The sequence below is a fragment of the Ascaphus truei genome, chromosome 4 (assembly GCF_040206685.1).
Source record: "Ascaphus truei isolate aAscTru1 chromosome 4, aAscTru1.hap1, whole genome shotgun sequence".
NCBI lineage: Eukaryota > Metazoa > Chordata > Amphibia > Anura > Ascaphidae > Ascaphus > Ascaphus truei.
Genome location: NC_134486.1, coordinates 419,318,969 through 419,346,549, shown reverse-complemented (window position 1 = coordinate 419,346,549; position 27,581 = coordinate 419,318,969). Strand labels below are relative to the sequence as shown.

The window sequence follows — 27,581 nt, the reverse complement described above, 5'->3', positions numbered from 1 at the left end:
AAGGACGGGTCCTGACCCACACAGCTTACAATCTAAAATGGCCACGTGCGCTCCCTGTACAGCTTTAAAACGTTTAGACTTGAAATGAGGAGTACGGAGGGTGTATGTCACCTCTGGCAGGAAGGGGTTAAGAGAGCGCTCAAATTGACAAAGGGGACCTTACATGTCACACGTGGTCATGTCACGGTCCAGCACAAACCAAGTTATCACATTTGCAGATTTAACCTGCAGTACATGCCATGAGCATGGACAGAAAGTTGCACCCTTGCCAGGGCTGCCATGTATAAAGGCCGAGTCATTGTATGGGAAGCAGAGTCAGCGCATCTGCAGCAGGATCCCTCTGCTGGTTTGGGAATTAGCCGAGCCCCCCCACTAATGATTAGAAGAACCGGATTAATTTGCTGGCTGGATCGTGGGAGGGACACATGGGGGTATTATCTGTGGGAGCGACACACGGGGGTATTATTTGTGGGAGGGACACACGGGGGTATTATTTGAGGGAGGGACACACGGGGGTATTATTTGCGGGAGGCACACACGAGGGTATTATTTGCGGGAGGCACACACGAGGGTATTATCTGTGGGAGGCACACACGGGGGTATTATCTGTGGGAGGCACACACGGGGGTATTATCTGTGGGAGGGACACACGGGGGTATTATTTGTGGGAGGGACACACGGGGGTATTATCTGTGGGAGGGACACAGGGGGGTATTATCTGTGGGAGGGACACACGGGGGTATTATCTGTGGGAGGGACACAGGGGGGTATTATCTGTGGGAGGGACACACGGGGGTATTATCTGTGGGAGGGACACAGGGGGGTATTATCTGTGGGAGGGACACACGGGGGTATTATCTGTGGGAGGGACACACAAGGGTATTATCTGTGGGAGGGACACAGGGGGGTATTATTTGTGGGAGGGACACACGGGGGTATTATTTGTGGGAGGGACACGGGGGTATTATTTGTGGGAGGGACACACGGGGGTATTATCTGTGGGAGGGACACACGGGGGTATTATTTGCGGAAGGGACACACGGGGGTATTATTTGCGGAAGGGACACACGGGGGTATTATCTGTGGGAGGGACACACGGGGGTATTATTTGCGGAAGGGACACACGGGGGTATTATTTGTGGGCGGGACACACGGGGGTATTATCTGTGGGCGGGACACACGAGGGTATTATCTGTGGGAGGGACACACCTGGGTATTATCTGTGGGAGGGACACACGGGGGTATTATTTGTGGGAGGGACACAGGGGTATTATCTGTGGGAGGGACACACGGGGGTATTATCTGTGGGAGGGACACACGGGGGTATTATTTGTGGGAGGGACACACGGGTTATTATTTGTGGGAGGGACACACGGGGGTATTATTTGTGGGAGGGACACACGGGGGTATTATTTGTGGAAGGGACACACGGGGGTATTATTTGTGGGAGGGACACAGGGGGGTATTATCTGTGGGAGGGACACACGGGGGTATTATTTGTGGGAGGGACACAGGGGGGTATTATCTGTGGGAGGGACACACGGGGGTATTATTTGATGGAGGGACACACAGGGGTATTATCTGTGGGAGGGACACACGGGGGTATTATTTGTGGGAGGGACACAAAGGGGAAGTCTCCCATATTTACCAAAGCAAACCTCCCATTGCATCCTACGGGACCTTTACCTCGTGATATATCTGTGCTTTGGCACACGTTCAAATTAGGGAGGCGTGACCCCACCCGTGTGTGCGAGACCAGGTGGGAAACTCCATGTGGTGCCAGTAACCCGGCTTGTGCCAGACCCGGTGCATGCCATTCCTGGAAGAGGTGGTTGTGAAATGAGGCCGGAAGAGCCCGAGTTCCAGGAACCTTGCGAGACGCCCTCTTATCACACCAAGATCCAAGTGCCACTTACATATCACCAAGGTCAGCTCAATAACAAAGACAGAACGTTACAGCAGCGACCTGACGGCTCCATCTCTTTTCTCCATCATATACGGCTTCCAATGCAACCTGAACCGCACGACCCTCTGGATCACAAGAGCCCGTCTCTCAGCGCCAGGGATATTTACATTGCTGTACTACTGCAGAATGTGTGTCTGCAAAAACAACATGGCTGCCAGGGTCAGCCATACCCAGAGAGCCCACTGAAAGCAGAGGTGACCCCAATACCCAGCCTGCTTTTCTTTTCCCCTTCACTGGGTCCCCATCAAGCGTGAAAATCTCCCTTCGCCGTTAGCTTCCTATTTTCCATCTCTGAAAATCCAGTTATTTCCCATTTTGAAGACGGATTTACAATAAATATTACAGAACCTTTGCAGCGATAATTAGTGGAAAAGTGCTAGAGATAGCAAGTGCAAAAAGTGATTGCTACCAAAATTATATACACGTGTATATGAAACAATGTCCAACACTGAAAACAGTAAGTCCGGGATCGGCCTAAGTAGTCAGCCGATTTTCTGGGGAATTCAAGAGGTTGGCACACTAGTAGAACTGACTTTATGGTGCTGGACGAATAAAAAAAAAACATCAATTATATATACAGTATCTCAAACAATTCGCGAGTTCAATCCGAGTGTAGATAGTCCCTGGGAAAGGGGCTCAGCTGCGGGGATTTCTTCCGCAGATCCGGACGATACCACACGTGAAAGAGAATAAAGTGCAAACATAGTGCGTTATCTCCAGTGATTAATCGCCTAAAGGACTTGGATTTTAGGTGCCAGGTTTGCTAGAAACCATTAGAGTTTAGTCTAATCTAGACGAAAATGTGAATGGTATTGCAGGAATAAAACAAAAGAATTGTATATACCCAATAAAAAATCATTAACAATGACCTGTGGAGACGGGCAAACAGACCCGACTGAACACTTCGTATTCTCATCCGTAGCTTCCAACGTCGGGGAGTAAAGTTACAATCCTACTCACAAGAAATGGCTCGCTCATGAGCCAGGTAAGCAGAAGTCTTCTCCATCTGTCTGTGGAGTCCTCGCCGGTTGCTGTGCTTGCTGCAGGCGCTGTGTGTCTCCTCGTCAGACCAGTGCGCCGCCGGGCCTCTCCGGATGACGTCACACTGCGCCGCCGGGCCTCTCAGCTGGGGATCTCTGGCATTAACCCTTCACATGATTGATTACGGAACCTTTGCCTGATCTCTGCACCTTTGGGATCACAGGAGGCAAGAGGCTGGTACCTAGCTGCCTCAAACAGAGGCTGTGTTTACACTTGCATAGGCGTCTTCCACCCCTACACAAGTGCTGGGTCTCCTCCACACTAGCCTCATGCATTTGTAAGAAGGAGGCTACCGCTGCAGGAAAGACCCTGCGATTATACCCCCATTGGAGGCAGAGCTTTCAGTCGCTGCCCTGGCAAAGGGCAATGCATTGTGGGGCGCCACTTTCAAGAGGAGAGCAGTGATCGCTCAGTCTCCGATGGGCATCAGGTGCAAAGTAATGGCGAAGGGTTATCCCGAAACATTGTGCCTGTAACTTCTGCATTAATAAAACATTACTAATGTCCCGCTAACTGGGTGCGGCAGGACCTGCTACTTCTAGGGGTTCACCAACGACCCTGCGGTTTCCCCGTTCCCCCTGCACCAGATGCCCTAAACGGTGGACACCATCTACGAAGAGTTCCCACCTCAACCATCCCTACTGAAGCTTCTGAATTATCGTCGCATTTAGGGTACAAGTTTCACATCCATACGCGAGCACGGGCAGGATACACGGATCACATCCATACGTGAGCACGGCAGGATACACTGATCAGACCCATACGTGAGCACGGGCAGGATACACTGATCACATCCATACGTGAGCACGGCAGGATACAGTGATCACATCCATACGTGAGCACGGCAGGATACACGGATCACATCCATAAACGTGAGCATGGCAGGATACACGGATCACATCCATAAACGTGAGCATGGCAGGATACACGGATCACATCCATAAACGTGAGCATGGCAGGATACACGGATCACACCATATGTGAGCACGGCAGGATACACAGATCACATCCATAAACGTGAGCACGGCAGGATACACGCATCACATCCATATGTGAGCACGGCAGAATACACGCATCACATCCATACGTGAGCATGGCAGGATACACGCATCACATCCATATGTGAGCATGGCAGGATACACGCATCATATCCATACGCGAGCACGGCAGGATACACTGGTTGAACACTTTCCTCGAGGTACAGGTGAAGGTAAAATTATCTTATCCCATCATCCTTCTCCTATGGATTTCATTCAAACGGTTCCCATCTATTGTTACTTGCTGGCCAAGGTAAACAGCCTCCAACTTCTTCTAGTCTTATTCCATTCGTTTCGATCTTTGGAGAATGGACCCATTTGTTGAGCATCACTTTGTTCTTGCCGAGATTCATACTGTATGGAGGCCACATTCCTACTTTCTTCAGCTGGTGCAGACGATGAGTATCTTGGTAAAACTCTTCCAAGTGATTGGGAGTAGACAGATTGGTCTGTCGTTCCTGAGGTCGTCTCCTTCCTTGTGGACGAGGAGAACTTTGGCATTGCTCCATTCTGGAATGTTCCTGTTCAAGCAGCAAGGATTTTCTCTTCTTCTTCCCCAGCTTCTTTAAAGATGTAAGCTGTAATTCCATCTTCCAAGGGGAGGCTTACTATTCTTTATGGATTTTACGGCTTTTGCTTCTTTGGTCAGGACGCACTGTTCATCATTGGTGGTTTCTTCTCACTCGCCCACTGCTGGATTATGCCCTGTGCTATCTGTGTTCTTGTACAATTTCATGTAAAAGTCCTCACCTCTCTATAAGAGCAGTTTTTTACTGTTGATCCATCATCTCGAGTGCGATAATTTGCTTCCCCCCCCCAATCACAATTGCGACTTTGTCTTCTTCAAGCTTCTGCTATCTTCGATAGTCTTCCCCATATCAGTGCTTCGTGTTCTTACATCGGCAGTGCGTTATACACACACGTCTTGCATAGCTCTGCATATTCCATTCTTGCATCTTGGGACTGTTCCGTTTCTTGTCGTCTCCTCCGTAAAACGGCTTGGTCTCAGTTGATTTTCTCTTATCCTGTTACCGATGCCTCCAGCTTGTTATGTATTTTCATCTGCAGGCTTCAGCATGTTAAAGTGTTCCCGTGCCTTTCCCAGCAAACTGAAGCGCTTTTTCAGCTTTAGTTGAAATTCTGACGTTATTCAGATGTCATTTTCAGCGAACCAATTAGATATCTCCTTGTGTCAAAATGATTAAGGGCTCTGCCGTCTTCCATCACACGTTTCTTGTTAGCCAGGATATAGTTAATGTCTTTCTTGATTCCATTGGGCCCATTGTGTATTTGGACTGTTATTGAAGAATGGATTCATGATGTGGAAGTTTTCCCATTCTGCAAATTCTCCCAAGCCGTCACTACAGTATATAAGCTTGAGCAATACACTGGCTAACGTGGGAAAGGTATTTGCCTACATGCAAATAAGGCCTCAAACCCCAAATATGGAATACACCAAAAAGCAATGGCCTGTGGACCCCTTATTGTCCCTGGACTTGCCAGCGTTCAGGAGGAAGGCATGAATTCAGAGGGTCGGCGGAGGTTAAACTCTCCCCAGTGAAGCAGCACGGCAAGAAGTGGAAAACCAACTGGAACTGATGAAATGGGAGGTTGTTGGCCATAGGGAGAAGAGAAGATGAAGGCCTCATTGAGCTCAAAAGCAGACGCCTATTATATTACAGAGGTACAGATAATCGATAGAGGAATCAGTGGAGTAGGGTTCATCATTAACAAGAGAGACCACATGGAGAAAATATGGCGGAGTATGACCGCTCATCGGAGAGCGCAGCCAGAATAGTCATTCAGGTGACAAGCTTCAAATAATCCAAGTGTATGCTCCAACTATACACAAATATACTACAAATCAATACACATCCATAATACAGTATTACCGGTATTTCCACGCCATAGAAAATAATCTGTCTGCCTTAAAAAAAAAAAATAAGTGGTCTGTATTTCTCCCTGGACGCGATCTCTTATAATTTACTGCATATTAAATGTCATGTATAGTTCTGAGCGCTTGCACTGTAATGCATCCAGGGGGCTGTGGTGCAGAAGACGGGGGCACGACGGGGGCACGGAAATTCCCCACAGATGTCTGGGGATCTTCTGTGCAAAGGACATGACAAGTAGAGGTGCAGGGGTAGGGTTTGCGCATGGTCGGGAAGGTCTTTTCAGACAGGATCCAAGCTCGGCGGGGTCAGCATAGTCACCGTTAGGGTGACGGGGGAGGGGGTGTAAGAGAGACTCGGCACCTTTTGCGGTAAAAGTCTCACATGCGCCAGTTTTGAAACTCAAATTTCCCATCTCTCCTGACATGAAATCTAAAAAGATTTAGACTTCCCAGGTCTTGCAAGCCCCATGTATACCCCACAGTCATACTCTGCACTGCTCTATATAGCATTTATATATTTAGAGGACAGGGTGCTCCTAGCTTCTTTAAATATAGGCAATATTATGCCCTGGAGTGACTGGGGACAGGAAGCGGGAGTCCGGCCAAACCCACAGAAAATCCGGAAGAACAGCATTTCTGTGCACGTCACGATCAGGCAAAACCCGGCTCACGTGCGAGAGAATATACAGCCAGCGCTGCCCCCTATTCACGTGCGAGAGAATATACAGCCAGCGCTGCCCCCTATTCACGTGCGAGAGAATATACAGCCAGCGCTGCCCCCTATACACGTGCGAGAGAATATACAGCCAACGCTGCCCCCTATACACGTGCGAGAGAATATACAGCCAGCGCTGCCCCCTATTCACGTGCGAGAGAATATACAGCCAGCGCTGCCCCCTATACACGTGCGAGAGAATATACAGCCAGCGCTGCCCCCTATACACATGCGAGAGAATATACAGCCAGCGCTGCCCCCTATTCACGTGCAAGAGAATATACAGCCAGCGCTGCCCCCTATACACGTGCGAGAGAATATACAGCCAGCGCTGCCCCCTATACACGTGCGAGAGAATATACAGCCAGCGCTGCCCCCTATTCACGTGTGAGAGAATATACAGCCAGCGCTGCCCCCTATACACGTGCGAGAGAATATACAGCCAGCGCTGCCCCCTATTCACGTGCGAGAGAATATACAGCCAGCGCTGCCCCCTATTCACGTGCGAGAGAATATACAGCCAGCGCTGCCCTCTATACACGTGCGAGAGAATATACAGCCAGCGCTGCCCCCTATACACAGCGAGAGAATATACAGCCAGTGCTGCCCCTATACACATGTGAGAATATACTGTATAGCCAGCGCTGTCCCCTATTCACGTTCGAGAGAATATACAGCCAGCGCTGCCCCCTATACACGTGCGAGAGAATATACAGCCAGCGCTGCCCCCTATACACGTGCGAGAGAATAAACAGCCAGCGCTGCCCCCTATACACGTGCAAGAGAATATACAGCCAGCGCTGCCCCCTATTCACGTGCGAGAGAATATACAGCCAGCGCTGCCCCCTATTCACGTGCGAGAGAATATACAGCCAGTGCTGCCCCCTACACACAGCGAGAGAATATACAGCCAGCGCTGCCCCCTATTCACGTGCGAGAGAAAATACAGCCAGCGCTGCCCCCTATACACGTGCGAGAGAATATACAGCCAGCGCTGCCCCCTATTCACGTGCGAGAGAATATACAGCCAGCGCTGCCCCCTATACACGTGCGAGAGAATATACAGCCAGCGCTGCCCCTATACACGTGCTAGAGAATATACAGCCAGCGCTGCCCCTATACACGTGCGAGAGAATATACAGCCAGCGCTGCCCCCTATACACGTGCGAGAGAATATACAGCCAGCGCTGCCCCCTATACACGTGCGAGAGAATATACAGCCAGCGCTGCCCCCTATTCACGTTCGAGAGAATATACAGCCAGCGCTGCCCCCTATTCACGTTCGAGAGAATATACAGCCAGCGCTGCCCCCTATTCACGTGCGAGAGAATATACAGCCAGCGCTGCCCCCTATACACGTGCGAGAGAATATACAGCCAGCGCTGCCCCCTATACACGTGCGAGAGAATATACAGCCAGCGCTGCCCCCTATACACGTGCGAGAGAATATACAGCCAGCGCTGCCCCCTATACACGTGCGAGAGAATATACAGCCAGCGCTGCCCCCTATACACGTGCGAGAGAATATACAGCCAGCGCTGCCCCCTATTCACGTGCGAGAGAATATACAGCCAGCGCTGCCCCCTATACACGTGCGAGAGAATATACAGCCAGCGCTGCCCCCTATACACGTGCGAGAGAATATACAGCCAGCGCTGCCCCTATTCACGTGCGAGAGAATATACAGCCAGCGCTGCCCCCTATACACGTGCTAGAGAATATACAGCCAGCGCTGCCCCCTATACACGTGCTAGAGAATATACAGCCAGCGCTGCCCCCTATTCACGTGCGAGAGAAAATACAGCCAGCGCTGCCCCCTATACACGTGCTAGAGAATATACAGCCAGCGCTGCCCCTTATACACAGCGAGAGAATATACAGCCAGCGCTGCCCCCTATTCACGTGCGAGAGAATATACAGCCAGCGCTGCCCCCTATTCACGTGCGAGAGAAAATACAGCCAGCGCTGCCCCCTATACACGTGCTAGAGAATATACAGCCAGTGCTGCCCCCTATACACAGCGAGAGAATATACAGCCAGCGCTGCCCCCATACACGTGCAAGAGAATATACAGCCAGCGCTGCCCCCTATACACATGCAAGAGAAAATACAGCCAGCGTTGCCCCCTATACACGTGCTAGAGAATATACAGCCAGCGCTGCCCCCTATACACAGCGAGAGAATATACAGCCAGCGCTGCCCCCTATACACAGCGAGAGAATATACAGCCAGCGCTGCCCCCTATACACGTGCTAGAGAAAATACAGCCAGCGCTGCCCCCTATACACGTGCGAGAGAATATACAGCCAGCGCTGCCCCCTATACACGTGCGAGAGAATATACAGCCAACGCTGCCGCTTATATACAGCGGGAGAATATACAGCCAGTGCTGCCCCATATAGACGGCGGGGATATGGGATCTCGGCGGGGACTCCCTTGTATCTAATCTGTGTGTCCGTCCTGCGTGGAACGAAAGTGACCTAAAAGGACAGTGACATGTTTATTGAGTTAACGGCAGCCAACTAGCAAATCTAAAAATGGCTGCAGTTTCAGCTCCTCAAAGAAATGAGGACAGGGGTCAGAAGGCACACGCAGGGGGTCAGAAGGTATACGTAGGGGGTCAGAAGGTATACGTAGGGGGTCAGAAGGCACACGCAGGGGGTCAGAAGGTATACGTAGGGGGTCAGAAGGCACACGCAGGGGGTCAGAAGGCACACGCAGGGGGTCAGAAGGTATACGCAGGGGGTCAGAAGGTATACGTAGGGGGTCAGAAGGCACACGTAGGGGGTCAGAAGGCACACGCAGGGGGTCAGAAGGCACACGCAGGGGGTCAGAAGGCACACGCAGGGGGTCAGAAGGCACACGTAAGGGGTCAGAAGGCACACGTAAGGGGTCAGAAGGCACACGTAAGGGGTCAGAAGGCACACGTAAGGGGTCAGAAGGTATACGTAAGGGGTCAGAGGGCACACGTAAGGGGTCAGAGGGCACACGTAAGGGGTCAGAGGGCACACGTAAGGGGTCAGAGGGCACACGTAAGGGGTCAGAGGGCACACGTAAGGGGTCAGAGGGCACACGTAAAGGGTCAGAGGGCACACGTAAGGGGTCAGAGGGCACTTGTAAGGGGTCAGAGGGCACACGCAGGGGTTCAGAAGGCACACGCAGGGGGTCAGAAGGTATACGTAGGGGGTCAGAAGGTATACGTAGGGGGTCAGAAGGTATACGTAGGGGGTCAGAAGGTATACGTAGGGGGTGAGAAGGTATACGTAAGGGGTCAGAAGGTATACGTAAGGGGTCAGAAGGTATACGTAGGGGGTCAGAAGGTATACGTAGGGGGTCAGAAGGTATACGTGGAGTGAAGTTTGTAATTCTGTCTCCAGCCATTGCCTGTGGTTTAACAGCTGCTGCCTTGGTAAAGAATTTATCGATTCGATTGTCTTTGTAAATGTAACTGTGCTAAAAGCAATAATTTGCCTGCTTTATTCCTTTGGAAAGGGAGCACAAAAGGTATTTTTCCTGGGGGCTCCGACTGGGGGACTGTTCGCTTTGCCCGTAGCCCGCCGCCCCTTGTCCTGATCAGAGAGCTGATGAAGATCTGGTTGGGCAATCAGTGAGATCAGTCACACCCCTCCCAGGTGCCCGCGTGTGTACACACCCCTCCCGGATGCCCGCGTGTGTACACACCCCTCCCGGGTGCCCGCGTGTGTACACACCCTTCCCGGGTGCCCGCGTGTGTACACACCCCTCCCGGGTGCCCGCGTGTGTACACACCCCTCCCGGGTGCCCGCGTGTGTACACACCCCTCCCGGGTGCCCGCGTGTGTACACACCCCACCCGGGTGCCCGCGTGTGTACACACCCCACCCGGGTGCCCGCGTGTGTACACACCCCTCCCGGGTGCCCGCGTGTGTACACACCCCTCCCGGGTGCCCGCGTGTGTACACACCCCTCCCGGGTGCCCGCGTGTGTACACACCCCTCCCGGGTGCCCGCGTGTGTACACACCCCTCCCGGGTGCCCGCGTGTGTACACACCCCTCCCGGGTCCCCGCAGTTTTCAGGACCTGGGCCAGTAGAGGACTTGTTCATGTCGCAGACTGTTTTAACACCAGACAACACATTTTCCCAACTTTCCAACAACTCCGATAAAGATATCAATTACTAAATAAATACTTCTTTGCCTACTTACAGTTAAGACATTATGTGACTTCCTTGATGAGGGAACATCCATCCCTATTAGAACACAATGCCTTGGAGTCCGGTCTTGAGATCCCCATTAAAACGGGTTTTACATCTAAACATATCTATACCGCCCTTATAGCGACCTGTACCGTGGTCTCTGGAGTCTTTTATTGGTTAAGTGGCAGGTGGACTTCCCTGATCTGATAGATCAAGAGGTCCTGGTCAGAGGCTTCGGGAGTGTCCGTTCCATTACTCTGGATGCAAATTTGAGGGAACTGCAGATTAAGATATTGAACGGGGCATTCCTCACCCCAGCACAACTAAACAAATTTCAACACATTTCTCCAATTGGGTGTAAAAAATCCGGCAGTACCAGCGCCAATATCTCACATTGCCTGTGGTACTGCAGAAAAATAAAGAGATTCTGGAATAAAACCTTAAGGTTTCTACACAAACTGCTAAAAACAAAGCTTCCCCGTGACTTTAAACCAATGTTATTGGGATATACGGAAGGCTGGAAGACCTTGACGGTCAGTTTGCCGTAGCTGGCGGGACTGATTCTCCTTTTGGCACGCAAGCCGATTCTGGTCAACTGGCTAAAACCATTCGCTCCAACAATTGGGCAATTAGAATCTGATCTGTTCGCAGTTATGACGAGGGAAAAATTTGACTCATTTGGAGACAATATGAAAAGAACAGATAAATTCCTGGGTAAGTGGAAACCCTTTATGGACACACTGCCCCCGACACATTTAAAGAGGTTATGGGCCCCTTTAAATAATCAGACTGGGTTTCCACTGCACTGTTTCACAGGTCTTGGGATAGACCAGTAATTCTGGTGGAACCCTGGGGCTCCTTGAAGCAGTCTCAGGGGTTCCTCCTATGGACCACACCCCCCCCCCCCCACCCGGGGATTTTTGGTATGTATTTTGTAGGGTGGATTGAGTGAGAGTGTGGTAATGGAAGGGGGGGGGTGCGTGAGTGAGACGTAGGGGATAAATACATGGAGGCGGGAGGGGGGAGAGTGAGTGAGAGTGGAGTAATGGAAGGGGGGTGTGCGGGAGTGAGACGTAGGGGATAAATACATGAGGCGGGAGGGGGGAGAGTGAGTGAGAGTGGAGTAATGGAAGGGGGGTGTGCGGGAGTGAGACGTAGGGGATAAATACATGAGGCGGGAGGGGGAAGAGTGAGTGAGAGTGGAGTAATGGAAGGGGGGTGCGGGAGTGAGACGTAGGGGATAAATACATGAGGCGGGAGGGGGGAGAGTGAGTGAAAGTGGAGTAATGGAACGGGGGGTGCGGGAGTGAGACGTAGGGGATAAATACATGAGGCGGGAGGGGGGAGAGTGAGTGAGAGTGGAGTAATGGAAGGGGGGGTGCGGGAGTGAGACGTAGGGGATAAATACATGAGGCGGGAGGGGGGAGAGTGAGTGAAAGTGGAGTAATGGAACGGGGGGTGCGGGAGTGAGACGTAGGGGATAAATACATGAGGCGGGAGGGGGGAGAGTGAGTGAGAGTGGAGTAATGGAAGGGGGGGGTGCGGGAGTGAGACGTAGGGGATAAATACATGAGGCGGGAGGGGGGAGAGTGAGTGTGACGGATGGGAGAGAAATACATGGGTAGAGGGTGGGAAATAGAGTTGGCTCCTGAGGTGTGACATTCTGTGACTGACCCGTCGCACCTAATGTGTCGGCCAGATAGGGGTTCCCCGGGATTTTTCGAAATACTTTAAGGGTTCCTCCAAACAAAAAAGGTTGTGAATCACTGGGATAGACTAAAATAACTATAGGGTGCTGGGTGTGGAGGAGTTTTCGGCGAGATGTGAGGACCGCAGAGCACGTTCTTTCCTTTCTTCTTACCCCCCCCCCCCCTCATCCCCCATCATTATTTTCATCATTTACAGATCAACAGTTGGTAAGAAAATATAAAATGCTGGGAGCTTATGGTCGCCTGAATGTTCACTATGTTTTGCTCATTTTATTATATGTTGTAACCGTGCTCACAGATAATAAAGGCTTAATTAAATGTCACTGAGACATTAGGGTGAGATGTAAGAAGGGGCAGAGGAGGGTATAGTGAGACATTAGGGTGAGATGTAAGGAGGGCCAGAGGAGGGTATAGTGAGATATTAGGGTGATATGTTAGGAGGGGCAGAAGAGGGTATAGTGAGATATTAGGCCTGAGATGTAAGGAGGGGCAGAAGAGGGTATAGTGAGATATTAGGGTGAGATGTAAGGAGGGGCAGAGGAGGATATAGTGAGAGATTAGGCCTGAGATGTAAGGAGGGGCAGAAGAGGGTATAGTGAGAGATTAGGCCTGAGATGTAAGGAGGGGCAGAAGAGGGTATAGTGAGATATTAGGGTGAGATGTAAGGAGGGGCAGAGGAGGATATAGTGAGATATTAGGGTGAGATGTAAGGAAAGTATAGTGAGATATTAGGGTGAGATGTAAGGAGGGGCAGAGGAGGGTATAGTGAGATATTAGGGTGAGATGTAAGGAAAGTATAGTGAGATATTAGGGTGAGATGTAAGGAGGAGCAGAGGGGGGTATGGTGAGATATTAGGGTGATTTGTAAGGAGGGGCAGAGGAGGGTATAGTGAGATATTAGGGTGAGATGTAAGGAGGGGCAGACTAGGATATAGTGAGATATTAGGGTGAGATGTAAGGAGGGGCAGAGGAGGATATAGTGAGATATTAGGGTGAGATGTAAGGAGGGGCAGAGGAGGGTGTAGTGAGATAATAGGGTGAGATGTAATGAGGGCCAGAGGAGGATATAGTGAGATATTAGGGTGAGATGTAAGGAGGGGCAGAGGAGGGTATTGTGAGATATTAGGGTGAGATGTAAGGAGGGACAGACTAGGATATAGTGAGATATTAGGGTGAGATGTAAGGAGGGGCAGAGGAGGATATAGTGAGATATTAGGGTGAGATGTAAGGAGGGGCAGAGGAGGGTGTAGTGAGATAATAGGGTGAGATGTAAGGAGGGCCAGAGGAGGATATAGTGAGATATTAGGGTGAGATGTAAGGAGGGGCAGAGGAGGGTATAGTGAGATATTAGGGTGAGATGTAAGGAGGGGCAGAGGAGGGTATAGTGAGATATTAGGGTGAGATGTAAGGAGGGGCAGAGGAGGGTATAGTGAGATATTAGGGTGAGATGTAAGGAAAGTATAGTGAGAGATTAGGCCTGAGATGTAAGGAGGGGCAGAGGGGTGTATAGTGAGATATTAGGGTGAGATGTAAGGAGGGGCAGAGGAGGGTTAGGGTGAGGGGCAGTAAGGCCAGAATTGGGAGGAAGTATGAGGAGCTCTGTCTATGACATGTTAAATTGGAGTCTTCGGAGGGACATCCTGGCTGATCTCGCAGAGAGATACTCCGAGACTTCGGTCTGTACAGCAGGCGTAAAATCGGGGGATTGAAATGTAAATTTGTGTGTCAGCAGCATAGAGGTGATAATTGAACCCAAGAGATGTGACAAGGTCATCTAAAGAGAAGATGTCCCAGGACAGATCCCTGGGGTACCGCCAGAGAGATCGATAGAGGAGGAGGTGTTAGCAAGAGAGACACTGAAAGTACGATGGGACAGATGAGAAGAAATCCAGGATCGAGCCCTGTTACAGATAGTCAGAGAATAGGGTGGTCCACAATATCAAAGGCTGCAGTGAGGTCGAGTAATATGAGCAGAGTGTAATGACCTCTGTCTTTGGCAGCATGGAGGTCATTAGTTATTTTAGTGAGGGCTGTTTCAGTGGAGTGAGCAGTTCGGAAGCCAGATTGTAGAGGGTCTAGGAGAGAATAGGCGGTGAGAAAATGGAGCAAGCGAGAGAATACAAGGCATTTAGAGTCAAAAAAGGCAGGAGGGAGACAGGGTGATAGTTAAAGAGACAGGTAGGGTCCAGCTTTGTGTTTTTGAGTAAGGTATAACGGTTGCATGCTTGAAGGTGGTGAGAAATGTACCAGAGTAGAGGGAGGAGTTAAAAATGTGTGTGAGCGTAGGGGTTATAGGAGGAGCGAGAGGTTTGAGGAGATGGGAGGGAATTGGGTCAAAAGGGCAGGTGGTAGAGGGAGAAGAAAACCAGTTGCCCGGCAGCCTAACACTGGGAATAGAGACCTCTGTCTGTCCTACTCCTAAACCCTAAATCAGCCATTACTTGGACCGAGCGAGGCTTCGGGCACTAGGGCTATGGCTGCGGCCAGGCAGGTAACGGGCGCGCTGGCGCTCGTGCGCTGCGCCCTGCTCGGCCGGGCGATTCGTGGCCACGGAGCCACAGAGCTGGTTCGCCCTCATTGGGCGACCCGCTCGTGACGCGCTTGCGAGCGGCAAATTCAAATTTGCTTGCTCTGAGCGCCGTGCGGGCGCAGGCGCTTGCTCACGCTGGCCACGCACATTGCTGCAATGTGTTTCCTCGCGGCCAGCGTGCGCGCGCCCGCTCAGCGACACCCTGGACGAGGCCTACCTCATTAAGGGTTAAGTTACAGGACACCGTCACCATCATATTCACCCCTTCCGTGGCAGAGGAACAGGGCTGCCCCCGCCGGCGTGGACGCGGCGACAAGCACAATCTTACGCCCCCAGTCAGGAAACAAACTATGCTGCAGTATATGGCATTACAGAGTATAAATGTGTGTTACCGACCGGAGACGCTTACAATAGGAAACAAAACCTGGTTATTAGTTCAGCTAGAAGGAAATGATTTAATCAGCGGTTAAGATGGTGCCAATCGCCAAGATGCAACTCTTTAAACCAGGCTTAAGGCGGTATTTGTTCGTACAGGGGCTCCACGTCCATCGGGTTGATGTGAGGTGTCTCAGCTCTCCTGGCACAGAAGGGGTTAATCCTTGTGCAGGTCAGCAGGACATGGGGTGAGAAGGGGGGGAGAGGATTAAGCAGAGATTTGAAAGCAGAGGCTCCTGAATGGATGTCATTGTATCTATATGTAAAGTATCTCTTAGGAGCTGCAATCCCTGGTTACATCACAGCGCACCATGCAAGCTCTGCAGTCCCACTCCTCAACCAAGTGTACTAGTGGCAGTGACAGGGTTAAGGGGTCAGGCCCTCCTAGGGGCAAAGTGTAATAATGGCAGTGACAGGGTTAAATAACACTCTCTCTGCCAGAGAGGCAAGGGAGGCATTGCAGACCCCCAGCAGTGAAATGATTAATGGGTGGACATCTTTCTAATTGATGCTTATAAATTAAAGTATACCAGTGTAATCATTTTTAAATCATTGTGATTTTACATTTTTACATCCGGAAAGTGGTGGTTGGGAGGGGGATTCTGCTGGAGGAGGAAGTGGTGTGTGTGTGTGGTGGTGTGTGTGGTCCTGCTCATCTTGTTTCTGCAGCCCCAAAGATAAGGTAATCAGATTTATGTGTGTAACTGCGTGTATGTGTGTGTAACTGCGTGTATGTGTGTGTAACTGCGTGTATGTGTGTGTAACTGCGTGTATGTGTGTGTATGTGTATGTGTGTGTATGTGTATGTGTATGTGTATGTGTATGTGTATGTGTATGTGTGTGTGTGTGTGTGTGTGTGTGTGTATGTGTGTGTGTGTATGTGTGTGTGTGTATGTGTGTGTGTGTATGTGTGTGTGTGTATGGTGTGTGTGTGTGGTGTGTGTGGTGTGTGGTGTGTGGTGTGTGGTGTGTGGTGTGTGGTGTGTGGTGTGTGGTGTGTGGTGTGTGGTGTGTGGTGTGTGGTGTGTGGTGTGTGTGTGTGTGTGTGTGTGTGTATGTGTGTATTTCTCCTACCAGCCCTGCAGCATTACACAGAGGAGACAGCAGGTTGCTGGGTGTTATAATGCAGAGAGAACATGAGAACAAACACAGAGAGCCCTCTCTCTGCCCCAGACGCTTGCAGTGTGGCTGGAAGGGGGAGAGACGCAGGGATTGCTTATCTGGGGGAGACAGACTAGGCTGTAAGCTCTTTAACTCGGTTATGTGGGTAATAAGATACGGCAGATGCTGGCCGTCTGGTCTGTAAACACATGTATGTATGGCCCAGAGAAGCTTGAAATCTAAGCGCCCCCTAAATTCACCCCCTCCCTCCCCTCTGAAGACCTTACCACTGAAGTAACCTTAGCAGAGTATATTTTATGAACACCCATCTCCCTTTTGCGCTCTCTCAACATGTGTTCCCTTAAAATCTCCATCGCACCCCCCCCCCCCCCCCCTTAATGACTGCCGGACCCTTTTACACCTTCACTATCAAGGGAGTCTAGGGGTTAACCCACAACAAGAGGCCCCAATAATATCCCCATCTGAGCAGGCAGGAAGGATGCAAATCTACCTAGAAACAGCCAGCGATTGGCCGGATGGGTTAACCCCGTGAGGCGGGACACTTCTGGGGCTGTTTGCACATGGATGGCGTGGCGGCAGCGTTGATATATTATTAATATGGGGTTATTTATAGGGTGACAGTCTGTACTGGAAGAAGCACAGCAGGAAAAACATACAGATCAGGTGCTTGGTGTGAACGAGGCTTCCTAGGGGGAGATTACGCAAGCTTTGGGCGCTTTGCTCTGCAACACGTTGTGGACCTCTGTGACCGTGAAGGGTTAACAGAACCATTACATACGCAACCCGCCGCAGGTGAACAAAGTACACCAACTAAAGCAGCCCTGCCCCGCAGAGCTGACAATCTAACCGCTCCTCGTGTTGCTCCAGCCTCTCCCCCGCATATTGCTATAAACAGGACATTACGCCCGCACCCAGCGCCCCCGCAGAAAGGATTAGGACGATGGTCTCGGGTCTAGTGATGGGAATAATCAAGGAATAAAGGGGGGACCGGGCATGCAGATAAGCGGTAATGAGGGGGGGGACCGGGCATGCAGATAAGCGGTAATGAGGGGGGGGGGACCGGGCATGCAGATAAGCGGTAATGAGGGGGGGACCGGGCATGCAGATAGGCGGTAATGAGGGGGGGGGGGGGGGGAAGCCATGCAGATAGGCGGTAATGAGGGGGGGGGGGGGAAGCCATGCAGATAAGCGGTAATGAGGGGGGGGGGGGAAGCCATGCAGATAAGCGGTAATGAGGGGGGGGGGGGGAAGCCATGCAGATAAGCGGTAATGAGGGGGGGGGGGGAAGCCATGCAGATAAGCGGTAATGAGGGGGGGACGCCATGCAGATAAGCGGTAATGAGGGTGGGGGGTGGCCATGCAGATAAGCGGTAATGAGGGGGGGGAGACCATGCAGATAAGCGGTAATGAGGGGGGGGAGGCCATGCAGATAAGCGGTAATGAGGGGGGGTGGCCATGCAGATAAGCGGTAATGAGGGGGGGGGGGAGAGGCCATGCAGATAAGCGGTAATGAGGGGGGGACAGCCATGCAGATAAGCGGTAATGAGGGGGGGGCGGCCATGCAGATAAGCGGTAATGAGGGGGGGACGGCCATGCAGATAAGCGGTAATGAGGGGGGGGACGGCCATGCAGATAAGCGGTAATGAGGGGAGGGACGGCCATGCAGATAAGCGGTAATGAGAGGGGGACGGCCATGCAGATAAGCGGTAATGAGGGGGGGGGGGAACGGCCAAGCAGATAAGCGGTAATGAGGGGTGGGCATGCAGATAAGCGGTAATGAGGGGTGGGCATGCAGATAAGCGGTAATGAGGGGGGGGGGGCCATGCAGACAAGCGGTAATGAGGGGGGGGGGACGGCCATGCAGATAAGCGGTAATGAGGGGGGACATAAATAACGGGGCATGCTGATAAGGTGGGGTCGCAGGTAAGGATTATGCAGGTAAGGGGGGGTAGGCTACTCCCCCCCCCCCACTCGCATGTATGTCCCAGGGCCTCTCTCATCCTCACCTGTATGTCCCAGGGCCTCTCTCACCCTCACCTGTATGTCCCAGGGCCTCTCCCACCCTCACTTGTATGTCCCAGGGCCTCTCTCACCCTCACCTGTATGTCCCAGGGCCTCTCTCACCCTCACTTGTATGTCCCAGGGCCTCTCTCACTGTCACCTGTATGTCCCAGGGCCTCTCTCACTGTCACCTGTATGTCCCAGGGCCTCTCTCACTGTCACCTGTATGTCCCAGGGCCTCTCTCACTGTCACCTGTATGTCCCAGGGCCTCTCTCACTGTCACCTGTATGTCCCAGGGCCTCTCTCACTGTCACCTGTATGTCCCAGGACCTCTCTCACTGTCACCTGTATGTCCCAGGACCTCTCTCACTGTCACCTGTATGTCCCAGGGCCTCTCTCACCCTCACCTGTATGTCCCAGGGCCTCTCTCACCATCACCTGTATGTCCCAGGGCCTCTCTCACCATCACCTGTATGTCCCAGGGCCTCTCTCACCCTCACCTGTATGTCCCTGGGCCTCTCTCACCCTCACCTGTATGTCCCAGGGCGCCTCTCACGCTGTATGTGTGTATGTCTCACACTCATTCACCTGGTCTCAGTGCTGCTCCCCTCACACTCAGCTGCCTGTGTATGTCTCAGTGCTGCTCCCCTCGCACTCACCTGCCTGCGTATGTCCCAGTGCTGCTCCCCTCACACTCACCTGCCTGTGTATGTCTCAGTGCTGCTCCCCTCACACTCACCTGCCTGTGTATGTCTCAGTGCTGCTCCCCTCACTCACCTGTGTATGTCTCAGTGCTGCTCCTCTCACTCACCTGCCTGTGTATGTCCCAGTGCTGCTCCCCTCACTCACCTGCCTGTGTATGTCCCAGTGCTGCTCCCCTCACACTCACCTGCCTGTGTATGTCCCAGTGCTGCTCCCCTCACACTCACCTGCCTGTGTATGTCCCAGTGCTGCTCCCCTCACACTCACCTGCCTGTGTATGTCCCAGTGCTGCTCCCCTCACACTCCCCTGCCTGTGTATATTATTTATTTATTTATAAAATATGTTACCAGGAAGTAACACAGTGAGAGTTACCTCTCGTTTTCAAGTATGTCCTGGGCACAGAGTTAAGACAAATAATACATGGTTACAAATACAGTTACATAATGAGCAGGGTATACATTATATACAAGACATTGTGTGCACAGTTACAGATAATATATATTATGAGCGTATGAAACAGTCACAGACCAGATTAAAGTGTGAGACAGCCTTAGATTTGAAAGAACTTAAACTGGTGGTGGATGTGAGAGTCTCTGGTACTGTACGTTGTTCCAGTGATATCTCAGTGCTGCTCCCCTCACACTCACCTGCCTGTGTATGTCTCAGTGCTGCTCCCCTCACACTCACCTGCCTGTGTATGTCTCAGTGCTGCTCCCCTCACTCACCTGCCTGTGTATGTCTCAGTGCTGCTCCCCTCACTCACCTGCCTGTGTATGTCTCAGTGCTGCTCCCCTCACTCACCTGCCTGTGTATGTCCCAGTGCTGCTCCCCTCACACTCACCTGCCTGTGTATGTCCCAGTGCTGCTCCCCTCACACTCACCTGCCTGTGTATGTCTCAGTGCTGCTCCCCTCACTCACCTGCCTGTGTATGTCCCAGTGCTACTCCCCTCACTCACCTGCCTGTGTATGTCTCAGTGCTGCTCCCCTCACACTCACCTGCCTGTGTATGTCTCAGTGCTGCTCCCCTCACTCACCTGCCTGTGTATGTCTCAGTGCTGCTCCCCTCACTCACCTGCCTGTGTATGTCTCAGTGCTGCTCCCCTCACTCACCTGCCTGTGTATGTCCCAGTGCTGCTCCCCTCACTCACCTGCCTGTGTATGTCCCAGTGCTGCTCCCCTCACACTCACCTGCCTGTGTATGTCCCAGTGCTGCTCCCCTCACACTCACCTGCCTGTGTATGTCTCAGTGCTGCTCCCCTCACTCACCTGCCTGTGTATGTCCCAGTGCTGCTCCCCTCACTCACCTGCCTGTGTATGTCTCAGTGCTGCTCCCCTCACACTCACCTGCCTGTGTATGTCTCAGTGCTGCTCCCCTCACACTCACCTGCCTGTGTATGTCTCAGTGCTGCTCCCCTCACACTCACACTCACCTGCCTGTGTATGTCTCAGTGCTGCTCCCCTCACACTCACCTGCCTGTGTATGTCTCAGTGCTGCTCCCCTCACACTCACACTCACCTGCCTGTGTATGTCTCAGTGCTGCTCCCCTCACACTCACCTGCCTGTGTATGTCTCAGTGCTGCTCCCCTCACACGCCTGTGTATGTCTCAATGCTGCTCCCCTCACACTCACCTGCCTGTGTATGTCTCAGTGCTGCTCCCCTCACACTCACACTCACCTGCCTGTGCGCGCTCTCGGGCCCCTCTCCCTGTGCGCGCTCCCGATCCCCAGCTTCAGCACTGCAGGTGGGAGGCAAGGCGGGGTGACGTCACTGGGAAGAGCGGCCACGCCCACTTCTCATCAGCACTGCGGCCCGGCACAGCGGGGCGGGGCTGGCCAGCGAGCTGACGTCACCTTAGTGCGTGCGCGCGCTAACAACATCCTCAACAAGGAATAGCTTTATTGAACATGTTTCTATTTGTAATCTAATCACTGGGCATGTGATACTGACTGTGTACAAGAGACTCCCTGTACAGTATGTGAGTGACACTCACTGTATGGGAGACATACTCACTGTATGTGAGTGATACTCCCTGTATGTGAGACATACTCACTGTAGATGAGTGACACTCACTGTAGATGAGTGACACTCACTGTAGATGAGTGACACTCACTGTTGTTGAGTGACACACTATATGAGAGATACTCCCTGCCCTTTTCCAACTCAATGGGGTTGCTGGTTCAGCCTCTTTGGGATTAAGTTGTAATTCCACACCCACTTCCAGAGAATGTCCCATCTTTTCAGCTTCATCAGCTAAGGATTCTTCTGGTTTTAATTCAGCACATGTACCTTCTTTTGTTGCCTGCTGGGTGGCTGAAGGTTTTGCTAGTGCTTGTTTAGGTGGTTCACATTTTGCAACCTTGTCTTTCAGACGAGCGGTATTCCCAGCTCTCACTGTACCCTTGTCTTCATGGGATTTTGTGGCTGTGGGATACTGTGACTTTTTGAGACTCGAAAACTGGATTTCCCAAAACAAACTGTTTTTAAACACTGACAAGACTGTAACAATGGTATTTGGGACCAAGACTAAATTTGTAAAGATTCCAGTGACTGAGCTCCTGATTAGAACCAACGCTAACACCACCCTAACCCCTGTCACTAGTTTTAAATACCTGGGCTTATGGTTTGACTCCCACTTTACATTCGGGATGCACATTGATACCCTGACAACCAAGACCTATGCCAAACTAGGGGTACTTTACAGGAACAAATCCTCCCTAAGTCTCCTGGTCAGAAAATGTATCGCACAGCAGATGCTAATGCCAATGATAGACTATAGGGACATAGTATATGGCTCGGCACCTCAAACCCACCTTAGCAAACTTGACACCCTCTACAATTCAATTTGTCGTTTTGTTCTCCAATGCAACTATAACACACATCACTGCGAAATGCTCAAAGAACTAGATCATCACTCGAGTCTAGGCGCAAAGTTCACCTTTCTTGTCTTGCCTTCAAATTCTTTATGGGCAAGCTACCCAACTACCTGAACAAGCTCCTCACCCCTACCACATGCAGCACCTACAGTATCATCTGAGATCAGACTCCAAAAGACTGTTCATGGTCCCAAGGCTCAACAAAGTATCCGGACGTTCCTCCTTCTCTTACCGTGCACCCCAATACTGGAACAACCTACCAGAGACTCTCACATCCACCACCAGTTTAAGTTCTTTCAAATCTAAGGCTACAGAAAAACAGAAGAAGGAGAGAGCGCAAAACACATAGTGTACCCTGTAATTTAATGACAATACCAAAACGGTTGAAAACACTTACAGACACCCGCCATAAGTGCGCACGATAACAGAAATAAAGTTGTCTGTGTAGTCCCACTCCAACAAACGCCGCAGTCGTGATTCTTTCTCCCGGTCTGCACTGACAGCTCCAATGCTCCTCTCTCCACGGCCGGATCGATCCCACTTCCGCGTCACATGGGTAGTGACGTCAGTCCGTTGTGCATCAGATCACGTCGCTTCGGGATTGGTTAGGAGCTCTGCAATGCTCCTGTCAGCTGAATACGATTTGCAACGAGTGTAGTTGCGGAGGGAATCAGACTCAATGCCACTCGAGACACAGCTCAGCCCTACGCGTTTCCAGGAGTCTGATCTAATCTAAGGCTGTCACACATTTTAATCTGGTCTGTAACTGTTTCATACGCCCATAATATATATTATCTTTAACTGTGCATGCAATGTCTTGTATATAATGTATACCCTGCTCATTTATGTAACTGTATGCGGACGCTCACAGAGGTATGCAAGGGAGACTGCTTATGGTGAAATTAAATAAGGCTTTTATTGCGCCTGTTTCCTTAACATCAGGAAACCATCCAAACAAGGGGTAAACAAAGCTTCTATTCACTTGGGAGTATTTCTAGGGAAATACTATGCAGTCCACAACTCCCTTTAGATAAGCATGTCTCCCAGCCCCAAACATATATCATGAAATGAGCAGATATAAAAAGTCTTATAAATGAAAGTCTTATCTGTTTGTAGTGGTTTGGAGGGAAAATCTTCTATGTTCCTGGTTGCTACCTTTTCCTCAGGGTTTTGTCAGCATTCGGGTTTAGAAGTTTCCCCTGTGTCTTGCAAGCAGCCTCTTCTGGTAGACTCAAGACGTCTGTCCCCATGTCAGTCTCACAAGTTGTGAGAGTAAGGGACAACCTTCCTTCCTGTCTCAAAAGACAGGCTTTTCTAAGCAATCTAATCAGGCAGGTGGTGTTTGTTAATTGACTACCAGCAGTTAACCACCACACTGCTGGATTAGAGGCACATTACCTGAACAGGGATAACTCCCCTGTTACATACCTCCCCTGTTTGTGGGAAGCTCGGGCTTGCCACGGCCAAAGCCCATCCTTCCACTCATTCTAGATATCTCTGTGACTTGAATGAGAGTGGATGGAGGAAGAGAACCCTCAGTCCCGCTGGGATTGGAGTCCTTTCTCCAGTTTATTCGTGTCTCCTCCCGAAGGTGTTTGAGATCAGCACTCCTCAGTCGGTCGAGGAGGACTTTTTCCAAGTATAGTCTTTTTGCTATGTGCACGGTCATGAGATTTCCCTCACGTCGGGTGCTCGTCTTATTGTAGGCAGACTGTATGGCAGCAGTTGCAGAGCATTTAAAAACAGCCCTTTGAGTTTTCTGCTCTTGAAGCTGTCTCTCTGCCCTTTTCCCACTCAATGGGGTTGCTGGTTCAGCCTCTTTGGGATTAAGTTGTAATTGCACACCCACTTCCAGAGAATGTCCCATCTTTTCAGCTTCATCAGCTAAGGATTCTTCTGGTTTTGATTCAGCACGTGTACCTTCTTTTGTTGCCTGCTGGGTGGCTGAAGGTTTTGCTAGTGCTTGTTTAGGTGGTTCACATTTTGCAACCTTGTCTTTCAGACGAGCGGTATTCCCAGCTCTCACTGTACCCTTGTCTTCATGGGATTTTGTGGCTGTGGGATACTGACGCTTAGTCAGAGTCAATACTTGTCCTTGTAGAACTTTCATCTCATCTGCGAGAGATCCCTGTTTTTTGAGTGCGACTTGCAAGTCTCTTCTCAGGGAATTTATCTGCATGCTTTGCTTTCTCTGTGCTTGCTTCCACATTTTCACTGCATTGTGAAGCACTATGAACCTCTTTGCTTGGGCCACAGTTATTTGTTTCAGTTTCTGGACCTTCTTGTGCTCCCTTTTGTGCCGAGTCACCTGGGTTCTAAGCTTAGCCTTTAGCGATGCTTTGGTGATGCTCAGGGTAGCCTTCAGTTTCTCATGCTGCTTTGCGGGGACATACTGGGTTATCAGACGTTCCTGCAGCACTTGTATTTCTTTCACAGCCTGCAGATTGTCTTCCTGCAGAATTCGCTGCTTTTCCTCGGCCTTCTCGAGGTGCGTACGCAGACCTTGCAGTTGGTTCTGCAGTCGGTGCTCTGCTTCAAACTTCTCACCTTCCAAAAGTATATTTATTTCTTTAAGCTCGTGCAGCTTTTCATTCTTTTCCTTGACTTCGTCTGTCAAATGAAAATTTTCTTCTTCCAGTTTTAAGTTTTCTCTTTTTAATCTTAAATGTTCTCCTTTTTCAGTCTCTGTATTATTCAGGGCCTCCTTGCAGTCCTCCTTCCATTTACGCACATCTGCTTTGAGAATGACAGTCTCCTGGCGTGAGACTTCCTTCTCTAGGTTGAGGGTCTGAAGCTCCTTCTGAGAGACTTTGAGATCTGTCTTAAGATTGACAATCGTTTCTTTAGAAATGTCCAGCTCCTCAGTGTGACTGTGTAGTTCCTTTCTGGAAACTTCTAGGTCTGTGCGGCAGCTGTTTGTCTCATGATGTGAGGCATCCAGTGCTCTGCGGAGTGTATGAACCTCCTTCTGAGATACGTCTACATCTGTCCGGACACTGTTGACCTTATTTGTGAGGCATTCAGCTCTATGCGAAGAGTGTGAACCTCTTGCTGGAAGACTGTCATCTGCTTCAGAGCCTCCTCATACTTCCGCTTCAGCTTAGCCATCATTTTATCAGATTGGCTCGGCTTTTCATCCATGGCGGAAATAGTAGCATTTGCAGTATCTAGCTCAGTCTTGAGATCGTCCAATTCTGTCCTGGCTGCAGAGTACATTGCGAGCACATGTTCCTGTAGCTTCACGTTATTTTTCAGTAGCTCCGCGTAATCAACTTTCTTTTGTTTCAATTGTTCACAAGTAAATCACAGTCACGCCTGGCATTTTTCAGGGCATCTTCAGGGCTGGTCAAAGGATCGTCACTCACTGGTTCTGGCTCCACTTCCCTGGGATGGTTGGTTGAGGGTTCCTCACTGTTGGCACTGGACAGACACTTCTTTGGGGTACACGACTTCTGCCTTAGGCCCTCTGGATATTCGGTTATCCGCGGGACGAGTTTTCCATTTTCTCCAGGCTGCAGGGCATCTCGGTCCCCCTTTTTCTCCACAGGATCTGCGGACGTGTCTGTTCCTTCCACGGTAAGTGAAGAACCGCTTTTCTTTTTCCGCCTTTTTGTTTTGGATGACTCCGTCCCATCAGCAATACTGGGGTCTCCTTTATTTGATACTTCAGCAGCTTCATTATATACGCCAGGCTTTTCTTGCAGTTGCTTTAGCTGACAGAAATATTGGGTGATCTGCTGCTCCCGCTCTCTCTTGTCGACCATATTCGTCATCATAGAGAGCGGTCTTTTCTGTTCGTGCCGAGTTCAGGCACCCCCACCATTCTTGGGGTGTTTTGTGGGTGTGACTCGGTTTGGGTTCCCCGTAAGAGATGTCTTCCTCCTTATTGGACTGGAAGGGCCACTCTTCCGTGGGGTAGGGTTCATTACAGGAACGCTGCATCTTGTCCTCCATTTTGGGGCTCTCAGGTGTAGTTTTCTTCCTGACCTCAGGAGGCGCTATTGCAGCTGTTGCCACAGTATTTGCTAGAAGCCCCAATTGTGGTAGTCCTACAGATGGGCATATTTTGCTTGTAGAGGTCGTAGCTCTCACAGGCATCTCTGTAGACTTTTTCTTTCTTGGGTAAGTTTTACAATATCAGCAGTTCTGTGCACACATTTTCTCTCATCAGGTATACAGGATGTGCAGTTGCTAGGTAAAAACGTCTATTTGCTTTACACCATTTACTTGCTAGGTATAATCTCTCAATAGGTATGCTGGATGTGCAGTTGCTAGTGTAGCTAGGTCTCATTTGTCCCGTGACCCCCCCCTCTTACCTCCGCTGCCGGGGGGTCACTCGACAGACCCGCCGGCACTTCTGGAGGGTGGGGGCCAGTGCAGGGAGCGCTTTTGGCGTCTCCGAGTTCCCGGCGGCTCCTGAGCAGGGCGCCGCCATCTTTGTTTAGTTTGCGCATGCGCAGTGCCACAATTCATGCGGCGGCCAGCCAGAGACATTGCGCATGCGCAGTGATAACGCGCGAACGCTGGCCAATAGGGAGAGGGCTCTAAGCAGGAACTACAGTTCCCATGAGCCTTAGGAGGGATTGATACATTTCGCGGGCTCTGCGCACATTAGTCAGTCAGGACAAGGAAGAGCTAGGGGAAGGAGGTGAGTGCAGTGATCAGTGACCCACTGCATTAGGCCAGTAACCCCCTAGGCCACAGATAGGTTCTGAACTCCCCAGCTTGTGGTGCTACAGGGACAGGCCCTAGGTTAGGGACCCTGTCAAAGTAGTAGTAGTGTTCAGTGTTCCCTCTGTGTGTGCCGCCATGTTCAGCGTTCCCTCTGTGTGTGCCGCCATGTTCAGCGTTCCCTCTGTGTGTGCCGCCATGTTCAGCGTTCCCTCTGTGTGTGCCGCCATGTTCAGCGTTCCCTCTATGTGTGCCGCCGTGTTCAGCGTTCCCTCTGTGTGTGCTGCCATGTTCAGCGTTCCCTCTGTGTGCCGCCATGTTCAGCGTTCCCTCTGTGTGCCGCCATGTTCAGCGTTCCCTCTGTATGCCACCATGTTCAGCGTTCCCTCTGTGTGCCGCCATGTTCAGCATTCCCTCTGTGTGCCGCCATGTTCAGCGTTCTCTCTGTGTGCCGCCATGTTCAGCGTTCCCTCTGTGTGTCGCCATGTTCAGCGTTCCCTCTGTGTGCCGCCATGTTCAGCGTTCCCTCTGTGTGGCGCCATGTTCAGCGTTCCCTCTGTGTGCCGCCATGTTCAGTTTCCCTCTGTGTGCCGCCATGTTCAGCGTTCCCTCTGTGTGCCGCCATTTTCAGCGTTCCCTCTGTGTGTGCCGCCATGTTTAGCATTCCCTCTGTGTGTGCCGCCGTGTTCAGCGTTCCCTCTATGTGT

General features: G+C 51.1%; 1 protein-coding gene across 1 annotated transcript in view; it reads right to left on the bottom strand.

The window, feature by feature from the left end:
- TMEM63B (transmembrane protein 63B) overlaps nucleotides 1–21,112 on the bottom strand; it is a 91,467-nt gene extending 70,355 nt beyond the window's left edge. The window contains exon 1 of the mRNA XM_075595112.1: nucleotides 21,005–21,112. The gene's annotated coding sequence lies outside the window, so the exon portion shown is untranslated. The remainder of the gene's footprint in view (nucleotides 1–21,004) is intronic.
- Nucleotides 21,113–27,581: the final 6,469 nt, after the last annotated feature.